Source organism: Crocodylus porosus, unplaced genomic scaffold, assembly GCF_001723895.1.
Source record: "Crocodylus porosus isolate Cpor-Errol unplaced genomic scaffold, CroPor_comp1, whole genome shotgun sequence".
NCBI lineage: Eukaryota > Metazoa > Chordata > Crocodylia > Crocodylidae > Crocodylus > Crocodylus porosus.
In genome coordinates this window covers 11,432,876-11,447,934 of record NW_017728907.1, presented here as the reverse complement: position 1 = coordinate 11,447,934, position 15,059 = coordinate 11,432,876, and the positions used below count along the sequence as shown (strand labels likewise).

The 15,059-nt window shown below is 50.0% G+C and overlaps 1 protein-coding gene and 1 long non-coding RNA gene across 2 annotated transcripts in view; one reads left to right on the top strand and one right to left on the bottom strand.

The window, feature by feature from the left end:
• Positions 1–15,059, top strand: part of CRIP2 (cysteine rich protein 2) — a 55,784-nt gene that overhangs the window by 17,290 nt on the left and 23,435 nt on the right. The window lies entirely within an intron of this gene.
• LOC109307079 overlaps positions 14,423–15,059 on the bottom strand; it is a 2,307-nt gene continuing 1,670 nt past the window's right edge. Inside the window, exon 2 of the long non-coding RNA XR_002100155.1 lies at positions 14,423–14,697. This is a non-coding gene — a long non-coding RNA (uncharacterized LOC109307079). The remainder of the gene's footprint in view (positions 14,698–15,059) is intronic.

Below are 15,059 nucleotides of genomic sequence, written 5' to 3'. Positions count from 1 at the left end.
ATATAATATAATATATGCACACACACTCTTCCCCCTCCCCCACACCTTAATGCACACTCATTCACACTCTTGCACGCCCTCCTTTCTTCCCTTTGGAAGGGAGTTGGGAGCAGGGCTGGGCTGCTGGAGGACTGCTGGGAGCACTTGGAGCCATGACTTGTGGGACCTGTGCCTGCTGCCTGCTTATGGCTTACTGTGCTGTGCATGCCTAGGGGCTCTCTGACAGTCAGGAGCTAGCAGCTCCGGTATCAGGCAGGCTGCTTCACTGCTCTGTGCCTCAGTTTCCCCCTCTGTGACGGGGATAATACTGACTGTATGAGATTAGATGGTCCAGCTTCAGCTGCCTCTGCCTTGGCACAGAGAAGATGCAGCAGTTAAGCATTGTCCCTCCTGTCCTCATTGCATTTGTAAGGGGTTCACGATCTTCCCTTGTCTACCTCTTGGGTAACTCTTGTGGGGCTTTCTGAGTTCTCCAGCTGGTCACAGCCACAGGGGTGGCCACCATCCAGCTCCTGGCCTGGTTGAGCAGGGCTGAGATGCCATTTCCATGCATTTTTAGAGAGAGGAGCCAGACTTGTGCCTAGGCTGGGGTGTCCAGCTCCTTCAGCCCTTTGTGCACTGTGCCCTGGATTGGATGACTCCTGGGCTTCTCTCTCTGCTGAACAAAGATGTACTGACATCTGCCAGGGTGCTCTCCTGGGCAGGCTTTGCTTTACTGTGGGAAGTGCTTTGCACTGGATCTGCCATTCTTGCTGAATCATTGGTCCCATCTTATCTGGCAAGAAGGTGGCCACTGGCCAGGCCAGCTTGGCTGCATCAATCTACCTAACCCATAAAGTTACTGTTGCAGCAGTAACAAAGTCAAACCTTCCTGGCTTCCTTGCTAATGAAGCTAACAATGCCATGAAAAGGCTGGATTGGAAGCTGAGGCCTGTGTCAGACCATAGCAGACAGTAGCCAGTATGTAGGTGAAGTGAAGTCTACTCCTGTAATTGCCTGCTGGGGGGGTTACACAGAGCTCTTTCCTCCTTTCTGTTCACTGCACCTTCCTGCAGCGCCGCCTACTGCTGTGTCTCATACATCTGTTCTGGGAGAGTGCTTTCTAGTCATTTTGGCAGTGTGTCCAGGCTGAGCCAGTGGTGGGGGAAGGAAAGGTGAAGTTCTTTCCTGCCACGCTGTGTGCAATAAGAAACACATAGCAGTGATGCAAGTGGCTTCAGTTCCCCTCTGGAGGGAACACAGAGCTTCTGTGCAGGCAGCTGGCAAAGCATTGCCGTGCGCTGGAAATGGGACATTACATCATTGCTGCATCCTGCACTGGAAATCTGGCTGCTGAATACAGAAATCTGTCTCTTTGTTTTCCCTCCTCTACACTCCAGGACACTGGAGGGGGCGGCTCTCCTGCCCTTACAGAGCCGCAGACACAATGAAGCCTGCTGGGGACTGGCTCCCTCTAATAGCAGAGATCTAGGAACCCCTCAGGTTCACTCTTCTGAATCAGAACTGAGGAGACAGTAGATCATAGTCCCATCTACAAGTACTGGCTGAACTATACTTTGTATGGGAGGATGATATGGGAAAAAAGGGGAGGAACACCTGCCCTAGGTAGGAGGAAGCCTGTTTGAGGCCTAACCCCTGCATAAAGTCTGTTTTGGTCTTTCTGCACTGGGTGAAAATTATCTGGGGTTCCTTACTTAGTCCCTTTCCTTGTTGAGGCAGATCAGACCTGCATCCACTCCCTTCAGATACAAATGCATCCCTACATGGACCACTTCCTAAGTGCTTGCTACTTAAAGGCTGAAGAATTCCTGTAGCCATTGAAAGAAGCCAGATGAAGCCCTGCTGATGGTCTTTAGTGGCATTGTCTTTTTTGTGGAGGCTGAGTAGGAGAAGTTAGTGTTGTGCAGGGCTGGTCTGGGCTGTGTCTGTGTCTTAACATGCCAGCTCTGAAGTCCAGAGGGTTCCCTCCAGCAGCTTTGAGCAAGGTAGGAAACCTCTCCCCTTTGGAGTGTTTGTACCTAGATGGGTCCTGTTTGTCAGTACCTAACACCGGAGCTGCCCTGTGCTGGTTTCCCTTCTGGCAGACAGCTCTGCTACTGTCTGCTCCTTAGAGAGCATCAGGCTTTTTTGCTCTAGCGTGGGTCACACTGGAAGCAACCATGGGAAGAGCCTTCATGTCTTGAACATTTTTTTTTCCTTTGGACAAAATATGATTCAAAGGCTAGATCCTCTGCCCTGCTCCATCAGTGGCACAGAGGAGACAGAGCTGATGCACACTGAGTCTTTGCCTGTGACTGGCTCCCCACTAGCCCTGGAAAAGGGGTTGCCAAAAGCATGCCAAGTGCAACACGGTCTAGGCAGTCCCTTCTGGGGCTGCTCCAGCTGGAGGAACTGAGAGCAGCCCTGGGTCTGGGGTCTGGCTTTGGGAGATAAATTTGTCTGAAGCAATACAGTTGCAACGTGCAGACTTATTAAAAGGTAGGAAGTAGGTCATGAATTGAAGAGGGGGTTTTGGCTGACTGACCTCGGATATGAACAATCTCATCATCCAAAAACAGGGGACCAGCAAAGCAAAGGGACTGAAAAGTGGATATTGTCCCTGACTTGCAGCAAGTTGGCACATCCGCCCCCTCAGTCTCCCGCAGTGTGTTACGCAGAGACTCACATACATCTATTTTATCACTCAATGCTTGCAACTTTGCTCGTCTCATCTTTGTTACCAAGTAGTACAGCCTGGAATGAGCGCTTCAGGAAGGACTGTGCCAGAGGCTGGTGTGAGTTGGAAGCGGGTGCGTCTCAGGTCCTGAGTCATCTCCGATCTGGCAGGCAAATTGACAGGTGTGTTCATTCTGACTGATCTCTGCTGAGTCAGCAGTCTGGCTGTTACCACTCTGGGCGGGTACATTGAGACCCCAGAGACTCCAGTTGTATCCTGTGGTACTTCGGTGTGGGCCCTGGCTAGTCTGCTTCTCATGCCCATTTGCAACCAAGATTTCTGATGTCACTACTTCTGTCTGGTCCTGTTGGCTCTAGCTCTCCCTCTGATGCCCGTGCCTCTGCTGTGTGAGCAGCAAGAGTAATGAAGAGCTTTGGGACCATCTTCCCCATTCCTGAGGGTAGGAGCATTGCTTCTGTTTTTATGAATTGGCTTGAAGGGGCTGATGACTGAGAAGGGTGTTGCAGAAGCCCAGACCCTGGTGCCACTCACCCTGACTCTGAGCTGTGAGTCCCACCAAGGAGCAAGCTCCTGATGGGAAGGAGGATTTGAGCAAGGCCTTGATCCTTTGCAACTCTGAAAGCAAGCTTGTATATGGGGAAAAGATGCTGAGAGAGCTAGTCCAACCTGAAGCTGCATGTGCATCTTTGCATCCTTGCGGTGCTCTCTGTATGGGGTAACACAATCTGCTGAAACTTTCTCAAAACTGAGAAATGGCAACCCCTTTTTTTTTCTGTGTAACTTTTTTTTCTGTCCTGGAGCTGGAGATGCAGGTGGGGTAGGTGAGGGGAGAAGAACAGTCGCATTACTGTGCAACGACAATTTACTTCAGGTTGACAAGCTACTATTTGCTTTGGTGACAAATTACACTTGCTTGCCCCCCATTGACTCTTTTACCTTCTGAAGTTCAGTAATAATCTCTCCTTGTGGCATCTTCCAGCTATGTCATGCTGTGAGGGGGATTTGGGGGACCTTGCCTCAGGCTGACCGTCTAGACTTGGACCCTGAGTGACGAGGGTGGAATACACCTGTGCCGTGGCAGTGTATCAGGTGTTCAAGAGGGCTGCACAGTCTCCTGGCGCAGTGATGCTGGTCTGCCTAATGCAGATGCCTGCAGCGGTATCCTAAGAAGAAGAAGCAGCCTTTTGTGGTAGTAGCTGCAGCAGCAGTTAGCATGAGCCAGCACACCTGATGTTGAGTCGTGTGACTTGCTGCCAACGTAATGCAAGGTGAATTTGAGGCTGCATGAAGCCTCTGCCGTGACTATAATCACTGGGACGTCCTGTGAAGAACTGTCTGGGCTCTGTTTTTTCCTCAAGTGCCTTAGATGAGCCTGCATACAACGAACGGGGTGGCTGGAGTCTCGGCACGTTGCTTGGTCCTGGAAGGGCTGTGGTGGTGCGTTGAGATGGCTGGAGTTTCAGCTCCGGTGTTTCGGCTTTGTGTGGCGGGTGAGGCGAGGAGGAGGAGTCATGACAAGTCAGCAGAAGCGTGTGCTGTGGCCTCGGCTTGGGGAGGGGTGTTGTGTCATGGTGAGCAAGGGGGGTCTTGGCTCCCTGCTCTGCCCAGGGGCTTGGCCCTTGATGGGGCCGGCAATTGTGTATTTATAGAGCAGACACAACGGAGCGACAGGAAATCTGCTTCTCTCTGCGGTGATTTATAGGAATGGGCTGCCGGTGCCCTGGAAGTGGGTTTGGGGTGGCTCCAAGCTGTTTCCTCTGCTTGCAGTAAACAATGCAGCCCGGAAAATTGTCCTTGTGAGCCCGGGGGCTGTCAGCGTGGTGAAACGATAGCTTGTTTGTGTTCCCTCGGGGAGCATAAGGCCATTGTTCAAGCAGGATAACTGTGGGCAAACATCTGTGACACGGGATTAGATCACTCGGCGCTTCCACCCCCGGCCCGACTGCGTTGTGCTGAGGATGGGCCCACCTGAGGGACAGAGGCGGTCAGCCACCCCACCCCCAAGTAGGTCTCCGTGTCAGGGGTTGCTCCTTTGCCTTAAGGAGTCAGATGTATTGCTAGGTCTCTTGTCATCCCTGTGCATCACCTCTTCCTAGGGGCTCTGGTGTGCTTGCTCCCCATGTTGTTAGGGAGGCAGCATAGGGATCTTTGAGCAGCCTGACTACGTGGCTGAGGTTGGGGTGTTTATTCAAGGCCTTGATTTGGCATTGTGTAGTGTGATAAAAGCTCTGAAGATTTGTCCTGTCCCTCACATGATCTCTAGCTACCTGGCCTCACTTCTTGGGAATTCCCGGGGACCACACAGCTCTGTTTGGGGTTTCTTCTACTAGAGCTACCGCGTGCTGCAGACTTGTATGTCTGCAGTCCATCTGCTTCCTGTACTGAGGGCTGCAAGCATCCCGCTCTGTGCTGTTAGCATGTCACGCCTGAGCGTGGCTGCAGGGACTCTTCAGGGGCTGTAAGGGGATGCTCCTGGGTCCCTCCCACCCACCGCCCAGCATCTAGTTACGTTGCAGTCATGCCAAGTGGCCAGGATGCATCTGCCGCACTGTGTGGATGACCCTGCCTCCTGAAATATTAAAAAGCAGCCAGTCATCTTATCCTGCTGTGTCCCCCTTGAGGCTTGGGATGTAGGGGGGTGCGGAGCAAGACAGGAGTAGGCTCAGCCCGCGGCAGGGCTGTAAACAAGATGGCTTCTTTCTGACAGTTTCTCATTCTTTTCCTTGCTGTAACAGGCAGGAGAATGACAGTCACTGTGGGCTGTAGGGAGAAGTCTTGACTGACGCCGCTGAAGCTCAGTCTGGGGAGGGGTAGCCTCCCCTTATTGCCCCCATGGCTATGCCACTGGAGCAGTTTATCTTCAGGGCTCAGTTTACAGCTTTCGCACTCCACTTCCCTTCTGCAGAGACCTGTCGGATACCTCTGAACACCAGGAGGATTTCTGGGGCTCAGGGGTGGGAGATGGCAAAGAGAGTGCATGAGAGACAGCAGGGCAGGCGAAGGACCCTGGCACATCATACTTGTCTTTGCAAAGTGCTTCTCAGGCCAGGAAGCTGCACAGGGTCCAAGACAGTGATTGTTGTGAACCTGGGCTTTGCTTTTAAATAGGGGCTCTGTCTTGGCAAGGTGCAGGGGATTCAAGATGGGGGAGGAAGCCTCTGGGCAGTTCTCACTTGAGTTCTGATTGGCATGGGATTTTCTTCCTCCACCCCTACCCGGGACAGCTTGAACTAGTATCCACTGGGGGTGTGGGTAGGTATTGTAACATTGCATCCCTGCAGCCTGCTTCAAGCATGATGGCTCCATATACCCTCCACCAGTCTGTCTGCTGTAGTATTGAGAGGGAAGAGAAAAGGGACTGATTCCCCCATGTTTAGGCTGTATAGGTCACTGGAAGATGGGCAGTTGCTGTTTGTGAGGAGGGGGGGGTGAGGTTTTGACGTGGTGTTTGCTGCGGGGGCGAGTCTGGCTGCATGCAAGGCTGTGGAGGGTCTTGGTCTGGCTCTTATTTCATACTGGGTGCAGTGACTTTCTTTTCAGGCCACAGTCTGATGAGGAGTCCCTGAGTGGGGCTGAGCCTTTTGTTCAGGAGAAGTACTGATCCAAGTAATGGGCACAGGGGACCTGGTTTTCTCTGATACCTACTGGGGGCTGCTGAGCTAGGTCAGTTGCTGGGACCTTGATGAAGGAGAGGCCTGGCCTGGCTTACATGGCATGCTGGCAGCGGCTATAACCCCCAGGCAGAAGGCTGCCAGGCTGGACCGTCAGGCAGACTGCAGTCAGCTGGGGCACAGGCTGCCTCCTGACAGCTGTAGCAGGGAGGATTCCTGGGATGCTGCGGGGAAGGGAGTGCCTGCTTCTTAGCATCCCACGATCCAAGGCAGATGCAGGGGAGTGATCTTGGCATGAATTTGGGTAAAGCAGGCATCACCTGTAATACAACAAAGCAGGGCTCTGCTTGGTGAGCAGGGGCAGATGGGAATTGCTGACTTTCCTGCCTGTATTACATCCCATCCTGCCAAGCTGTTATGTCAACTGATAACCTGAGTGCTGTTTTACTTGGATCCCCTGACTGGTCACTTGTGCTGGGGATCCCGCTGGTTTACTAGAGACTTCTGGGCTGGAGTCCAAAGCTGTGGATCAGCTCCTTTATTTGAGAGAGACAGTTCCAGTTCCTAGTCCCCATGCTACAGCTTGATCTGGGGGATTGAAACGAAAGCACCAACACAGCCAGGTCTCTATAATAAATGCCAGGTGATGCCACGGTTGTTGGCGCCTTCCATTTATTTGTGCCTCTACTGATGCTGGCCAGTGCTTCCCATCTTGGCACCCTCAGATGAGGGGACTCAATGTGTGAGGACCCTATTGCTGTACTGGCTGGGGGCTGCAGCTTTCTTGAAGGTTTTCTGCTTGGACTAGCTTCTCCTGGCTCCCCGTGTTCCTATCAGTGAGGCCAAGGCTGGGTCTGTTCTGAGGCAGCGAGAGTAGCAGTTTTATGCTCTTACCCTTTCTAACTTGGGCTTTAAACATCCAGTGGGGATTGATGAAGCCTGTGGCTTGCTGGGGGTGATGTTTCAGATAGCTCGTTGGGCACCTGACCAGAGAGGTGGCAATATGTTGTTGATGTGTGTGAGATACCTGGAGCCTTTGAAGACATGCAGGACTACTACAAAGACAGCATACTTCTTCCCTCTGGCTGGAGGCTCAGCAACCATAACCCACCACATGCTCTTTGCATTCCAGACCTGCCTGAATCTGTTTTAGTGGATCCTCCCAAGTCCCCCTGCTGCTCTTGCTAGTTTTAAAAAGTAGCATAACTAGAGGTGGGTGATGGGGGCATCTGCCACAGGTGCCAAGTTAGGAGCGGTGCTGGAATCGTCCTCCGCCCCCATGCAGTCTGTGCCTCGATAGCACCACCATGCTGGGAACTCCAAAACAGTTCCCACCTGCTGCCACTTTAAAAGGAAGAGCCAGGGCAAGCAGAGCATGTGTGATAGTGGCGGTGGCAGCGGCGGCAGCAGCACAGCCAGGACTGTAGGAGGTCCTGACATGGTAAAGGATGCTGTCGCCCCACCCCTGCTTTTGGAACCTGTGGCTCTCCCCTGCTCTCAGCACCACACATGTGCCATCCTTCCACCCCCTGCTTTCCTGTAGTGTTTCTCCTGGGTGCCAGCTCTTGTTTGTTACACCAGTGTTTTTAAAGCTCTTTCATGGATGGGAAGTCATGCATACTCCACTTCCCTTTGCCACCCAGTGTGGGAGTCCCAGCACCATCTGTCTTTCCTCTTGTACCCCGAGCATCCCCTCTTCCACCTGCCTTGCATTACCTTGGTGTCTAGACCTTGTCTCAAGGGTTGAAACTTCAACAAGATTATTCAAGCCTGAACCTGGCTTCTCCCCACTCTTACCTTCCTGTAACTTAAGTTCAATCTTGGATCCTAGCTGCCCTCTACTGTATCCTGACCTGCCTTTGGTATTAGAATGAGTGTTGGCCCAACTAGCTAACACTGTGAATAACTTGTTACTTTCATCTGGCTGCTATTTCTATGCCTTCTGTTTTAAAATGATACCTACCTTTACTAAAACCTGTGGCATAGTGCTTTGTTTCCTCAGCAGCCTGCCTCTTCTGTGTGGGTACTTGTAGCCAGCAAGTGTGGGCTTAGACTGCACATTTTAGCTTGTCTTTGCTCTCTGTTGAACTGCAGATATCCGCCTGGAACTGCACTGAGTCACTCCTTGCAGTTCTGTGACCTCAGCAACATCTACCTCCTTGCCGCAGGGTCCCCCTGCCAAGATGCTCCTTGTGGAAATTTCAGTACAACCTGTGATGGATTCAGGTGCAGCCCCAAGATACTGAGTGTGCTTCCCAGTCTTTGCTTTTGCAGAAGAGGAGTGGAATCTAGTGCAGCTGGAGTTGATCACTTAAACTGTCATGCTTTTGAGCTCATGATTGCCACAGAAAATTGCCTGCGTGCTTCCAGTACTGTAACCATCTAGCCAAATACAAACGTGCAGTTCCCTGCTCTGTGCACTATGCTAAATCCAACCTGGAGTGGGTTAATATAGTAATGGGTTGCTTTTTTGGTTTCATTCTTTCCATCTAGTGATGCAATTATATCTCTGAGGCCAGAGTTTGAGTGGGATTGTAATGAGCTGGGTGTGAGCATGGCTAGGGATTAAAAGGAGTGTGGCATAAAGGTGGAGTCTCTATAAGAGCATTGGGGGCTGAGGGGTGGAGAAGTGTGGGGTGGATACTAACATTGGTGATTATCCTTAATTGCATTGGAAGCAAAATAGCTTGCTCAACATTGATGGAAATGACCTCTGCCCTCCCTCTGAATTCCCTGCAGCCTGATCCAGCCTTTCCCAGACAGGAGGTGGGAGCAGTCTCTCCCTACTTCAGAGCCTTTCTGACTTCCCTTTACTGCTTGTTTTGTTGCACCATCAGTCAGTAGCATGTACACTTCTTGATGATGAATCTCCTTTTGTTGGCCTTCAGGCCAAAGTGTACTTGCTAGTTCAGGTGTTGAACAGAGGGTTGCGGAGATGAGTGTGGATGGTCACAGAGCTCAGGGGAAGTGTGGAGGGACTGTATTGGCAGAGGCACCTTGGCTGCAAATGAGGATTTGAAAGAATATGAGGGAGGAGCAGGAGTAGGGATTTGGTTGTCCTTCATCTCCAAACCTTACTCTGCCATTCTCTGTTCCCCCCGACTTGTCTTAAGTAGCTTCCTTTGAGTTTGTGTAGCCCTGTCCCCAGGATGCACCTGTTCAGAGTAAGGGCCTGTCTTAGGAGAATGTGGCACATGGCTATTTTTGTATGCTCCCTTAGAAATGGCAGCTTGTTTTACCAGTGCACGTCTCTTAATTTCTGCTTTGCTGCCTGCAAGTTCTCTTTGGTCCAGCAGGTTGGCTACAGGGGTGGCTACAGACTGATTTGAGCAGTTGCACTGCATTGTGGAGGGATACCGGGTAACTTGAGTCACTGGGAATGGACCGTAGAGCCTTTCATCCCTTATGGTGACTGGCAGGTCCCAATTTGTCCTAATGGCAAAGGCCCTTCAAGAGCTCCAGCCTTTGTAATGGGCCCTTGCCTTGTGAAGGGCCTTGCAAAATACCCCTCTGGAGGGAAGGGCACATGAAGGAAGGGTGTACTGGCCCTATGCATCTCTTCCACACATCCCTGGATCTCTTGGCAAGAGAGCTGTTGCTATACTGAGCCTGCCTTTTGCGAACTCTTGGCATTTCAAGATGCCAAGGACCATCTTTGGAGGGGTGCAAGCACGGATTAACAGCTGCCTCTCTCCTCCACAAGTGCCCTATGGGAATGGAAAGCCCATCCCAGCATCTTAATCAGAGCAGCTGCTCTATATGCACATAGTGTGTGACATAGATAGCATCTATTCCTGCTAGATTGCAGACTTCTGGTCTCCTAAGGCCAGAAGGGACTGTTGTGACTTGTCTCCTGCCATTCTGCATAAGATTGACTGATCATAGCTTGCATCCAGTGATCCTACAGCTACAGCCTGCCTTTTTAGAACAGCTTTTGCCTTTGCCTATTTCTACTTCCTGTTCTTTAGATCGTGTTATGATCTAGAACAGCTTGGAAGAGGGAGGTGGGGTCTAGAGTGGCTGTGAGCTGTAAAGCCAAATCCTTATTATACCTATGCATCTCCAACTAAATTACTGAAGGGAAGAATTTGACTGGCATAATCCTTTGCATTTAATATTTATGCACAGAGCCATTAAGAACCTGTCCCAACTTTCATGTCCCAGACTGAGTGTAGAGGTAGAAAGTAATGTCTTTGTGTTCACTCATTTTTTTTTACTCGAAGGCCTAAGTAAAATTCAAATTTTTAGTAAATTTCTGTAAGAAGGAGAAACTAATAAATGAAGGGTTTTTTAAATGTGCTTCTGTTTTAGTTTTACAAATAACATACATAAAGCCCTGTTTTCTTGAAGAGGGCATGAGGGAGTTTCTTTGCTCACAATCCTAAACATATTTGTCAGCACTCTGCCCAAAAGCCCTCTCTCTCTAGGCTTCTTTTTTCAGGGTTGCACTACCAGAGCTTCACAATTTAGGATGGTTTTGCTCTTCCTGAGAGTTGGGGGTGAAAGGAAGGGATTGTTCTGCCCTGACCATCACAGGTGCCGTTGTAATTGAGACCCTGCCTCTCTTCTTAGTTCAGCATCTCACCAGCTCTGCATCTGGGTGATGCTTCCTATTTCATCTTCCCCTAAATAAAGTGGTATCTCATTTGTTTCTTATCTAACCTGAAAGGAAGGCAGCTGTGGTGCCCACCAGGTTCAACAAGGGAGTCTCTTGACTCCTAGTATAACAGTTTGTAAACCATGAACAAGCCTGACCCTTCCCTTGCCACTGAGGCGACAGAATCAATAAATGTAATGACATTGTGGGTTATTTTGGAGGTGCATCTAGAGTAGAACTGAACTTCAGTCATGCTGCTTTATTTGCCTTTTAAATATTTTATTTGGCTCTTCTGATTTTGTTTTATGATGACTTAAATCAAGTTTTACCACTTCCAGCTGTGTGTGGATGTATGTGAGAGAGGGGGACACTGGGGAATTAGTGGATGTGTAAACTAAGAAATACCTCCACAGATCTCAGTCCCACACAGGAAATAGGAAAAGAGGTAGGAGGCAGCATTATAGATGTACTGGGGAAGACTGGCTGGGAAAAGAGAAGAGTAGCAAAATGAGTTAAAGCTGCCAGTAAGAGCTCAGGGGAACCCTAAAGGACTGGCTTCAAAATATCTGGGGTGGGGAAGAGAGACTGAAGGTGGAGTGGGGTGAAACTGGTGATTCAGGAACGGCAGAGAGAGCGCTGCTGTAACAAGAGACAAATGTCTGAGGAAAGAAGGGATAGGGACAGGCATGTCGATACGCAGGTGGCTATTGATAACGAACTAGTGAAAGAATCCCCGGGGTAGCGTAGAGGTTGTGTCCCTATCAGGTACTCTGATGTGTGTTCAAGGCCACAAAGTGGTGGGAACTGCTTTGTGAATTCCTCGAGCAGCTGAGAAATTATTTAATTGTAAAATAAAGGGAGAACAGAGGAAGATAGCAAAGGAACTGGAGAAAGCCAAGGAGATGCCAGTCCTGAGTAAAGAAGGAATGAATCAGCCTGCTTCTAGTTTAAAGTCAACTCCAGCCCGTGCTAAGCAGTTTGAAGGCAAAGAGTGAACCTCAGGGGAGAGGCCTCAAAGCAGTAATAGCTCAGTAGGACTCCAAGCAAGAAGCTGCCCAAGGAACCAGACACTGGGCTTTGATTGTGCTGTTTCAGTTGCTTCCTGCTCTCTGGTGCTAATTCAGTATACAACAGGGGAGCTCAGGGCCCTAATCCTGCTGGACAAACCCGGTGAATGTAGAGAGCTTTTGGATATAGACAACGCACGGGACAGAGCTCTAGTGAAGACGCTTGGTATTTGGCCTCTTACATTATCTTTGAAGAATGGATGTAAGCAAGGTGAGACCAAGAGAACTGGTGGAGGGTGACTGAATGCAGCTAAATAGCATTGGGGATATGTGGAGGGGGGTACAGCATGGAAGGCCTGAAGCATCATTAGGAACTCTTATTTCTCTGCCACCTGGCCCTTCACCTGCTGGTGAGATCAAGACTCAGTGATTTCCCCTTTCTCTATCCAGCAACTTGATGGAGCTGCAGGGTAGAACTAGCAAGACCATCCAGGGCTTTGCACTACTGGTACCCAGCACTGCCTCTCTCTGATGATGCATGTTAACAGTGGGTCTCCCAGCTTTCCAGATGCTGGAAAGAATTGCAGCTGGCCGGAGCTGGGCACTGTTGGATGGACATGGGGAAGGGACAAAATCGAGCAAATGTGAGGACATGCCTGCAAAAGAGGCAGCATTTTCCTTTAACTAGACCCAGGCCTCAGAACTCACTGCCTGGCAAAAGAAGAGGACTGGCACTTTTTGCCACACCAGAAAACTGAATGCAGAGCCCTGCTTTACATGGCCTTATTGCTGGATTTTTTAGCTATGCTGGCTTCTAGCAGCAGAACTGGGGAAAATAAGTTAATGTTCAGTTGGTTTGGGAAAGCACTTGCCTACCACACTGAGAGGGTGGATGACCTTGTAAGTCTAGAAAAATGCTGGGTGGAGGGGTATCTGGAGAAATGCCATCTCTCCTTGGTTGTCTGGAGGAGGAAGTAAACAACATGTCAAGGAGATTTTTTTTTTAAATTGATGCTAAATTGGGAAGGGAGAGAGAAAGCCAAGACAGGAAACAGAAAATGAGATTTAACCTGGACCAATTAAACTAATGCATGGAGAAAAACTATCAGAAACCCTGGCATTTAAAAGGGGAGAGAGAGCTGGGAAGCAGCAGTGTTGACAGGCAGGCAGACATGAGGTTATAATGCGGTTGCAATGCAAAAGCAAATGTGATGGAGATGTGGCAGGGGAGTTCTATAGCCAGATGTTTGAGGTTAATAGTCCTTTCCTATATATGACTGCAATGGGACCACACCTAACTATTCCCATCTTCTGAGCAATTTCTGTATAGAAACTGGAGGCAGTTCAGAGAAGAGCAGTGAAACTGAGTTAAGAGCCTCTAGGGATTTGAACAAGGGGGATAGATTAAAAGAGCTAAATGTGTATAGACTGGCAAAGAGATGACTAAAGGGTGGGGGTGGACATGGTAACAGCCTGCAAATATTTGAGTAAGAGAGGGGTTATTTAGGGTGATAGCCAGTGGTAGAAATAGAAGCAATAAATAAAAAAAGGAAATATCAGTTATGGTGGAATTGTGTCCTAGGGCTAGATTTCCAAGTATGTGTCTGTGCAGCTAGGTCGAGATTTCAGAAGAGGCCAGCTCCCATGGAAGGTATCTCAGGAATGGCCAGATTTTCAGCCATGGCTAACTCCTACATATGCTGCTGTTGGGGGCCTTGGGGCCAGATTATCATGGTGGGCACTAAGCTCTTGCTCCAGAGATCTCATCTGGAAGTTGTAGAAGAGTGCATGCAATCAGGCAAGGTGTTGTCCTGGCTAAGTAGCTGGTCAGATATACCCCAAACCTGCTCTCTTATGGGGGAACAGAGTAATGTTTTTAGAGCTTTGAGTCCAGACCCTAGGGTGATTATATGGGTGGGACCATAAGAAATCCAAGACAACATACCCCCCTGCCCCCCCCAAGTGGTGGCTGCTCACCCACCTGCCTGATGCACCATCTGCCTCCTCCTAGGATTGCATCCTGTGCACCTGTGATTCCAGGACTCTCATTTTAATTTTCACCAACTGGCCAGGACCAGCTTTTGAAATCCAGGACTGTCACAGTGAAATGGGCCAGGACATATGGTCACCCTGTCTACGACTCTCTCTTCTCCCGTTGATGTGGGGTTTTGTTTTAATGGTCTCTAGAAGGATAGCTCCTCCAGAAAGAGATCACTACTATGGACGTGCTGGGAACTAAGCTGATTGGTGAAAAGGGATGGATTCCTGCCTTGGGTCTCCATCTGATCACACTCCATAAGCTGCAGGAGGCATGGGGGTTACACCTGGCTAACTGGGGAGTCACTGATTCACTAGGGCTGCACCTTTCTGCAATAGTTAACTTGGATCTGGTGGGGATGTGATGCCAGAGGAGACATAACATCAAAGTCCTGAGTAGCTATTAACCACCCCACTTGCATTTTTCACAAGTCAGTCTGTTAAGTCCAGGACCTAAAGTAAATTCCAGTCCCAGGAAACTATTGCTTGCCTAGATTATAGACTTTATCAGTCAGATCCTTTATTTTGTGCACAGTTAAAGCATCGTGTACTCCTGCTACCTTTGAGCAATAACTCTGGTGACTTAAATTTCCACTTTCAGTTTTCCATTGGACACAGGATTTTTCTGCCCTTCCTGAGCCCAGTATTGGGAAGGGTTGCACTTTGGAGCTGCCACGAGGTAGCTCTTTCCATCCCAGAGGCAGCTCCGTTTTTGAATGAGCCAAGTCATTCCTGTGAATCCATTTAGGTGGTAAAGGTGGGATCTTTCTGGAATGAAAGCAAGAAGGTGAATTCCATCCCCTACCAGTGTCACCACCCAGGATATTGACCCAATGCAAAATCTGACCCTAATGCAGGCGCTTGCAATTATTTTGAGTGGAGGGTTGCTTACCCAGTTTTGGCAGGCTGTTGAGGGCCGCATGGGTAGCCCTGCCCCTTGACAGGTGCCCTGCCTCCTGGTCACCATCTTGGGACCAACATCCCAATGTCTTGGGATTGATGTCCCAGGGCCAGCACCAGTGTGGCCCAAAGCAGGGCGCGGGCTGGCAGGGGTCTGTGGAGCCAGGCTGGGGAGCACCAGCAGGGAGAGGGGGGAGCTGGCCCAGCTCCATAGAGCCCCTGCCAGCTGG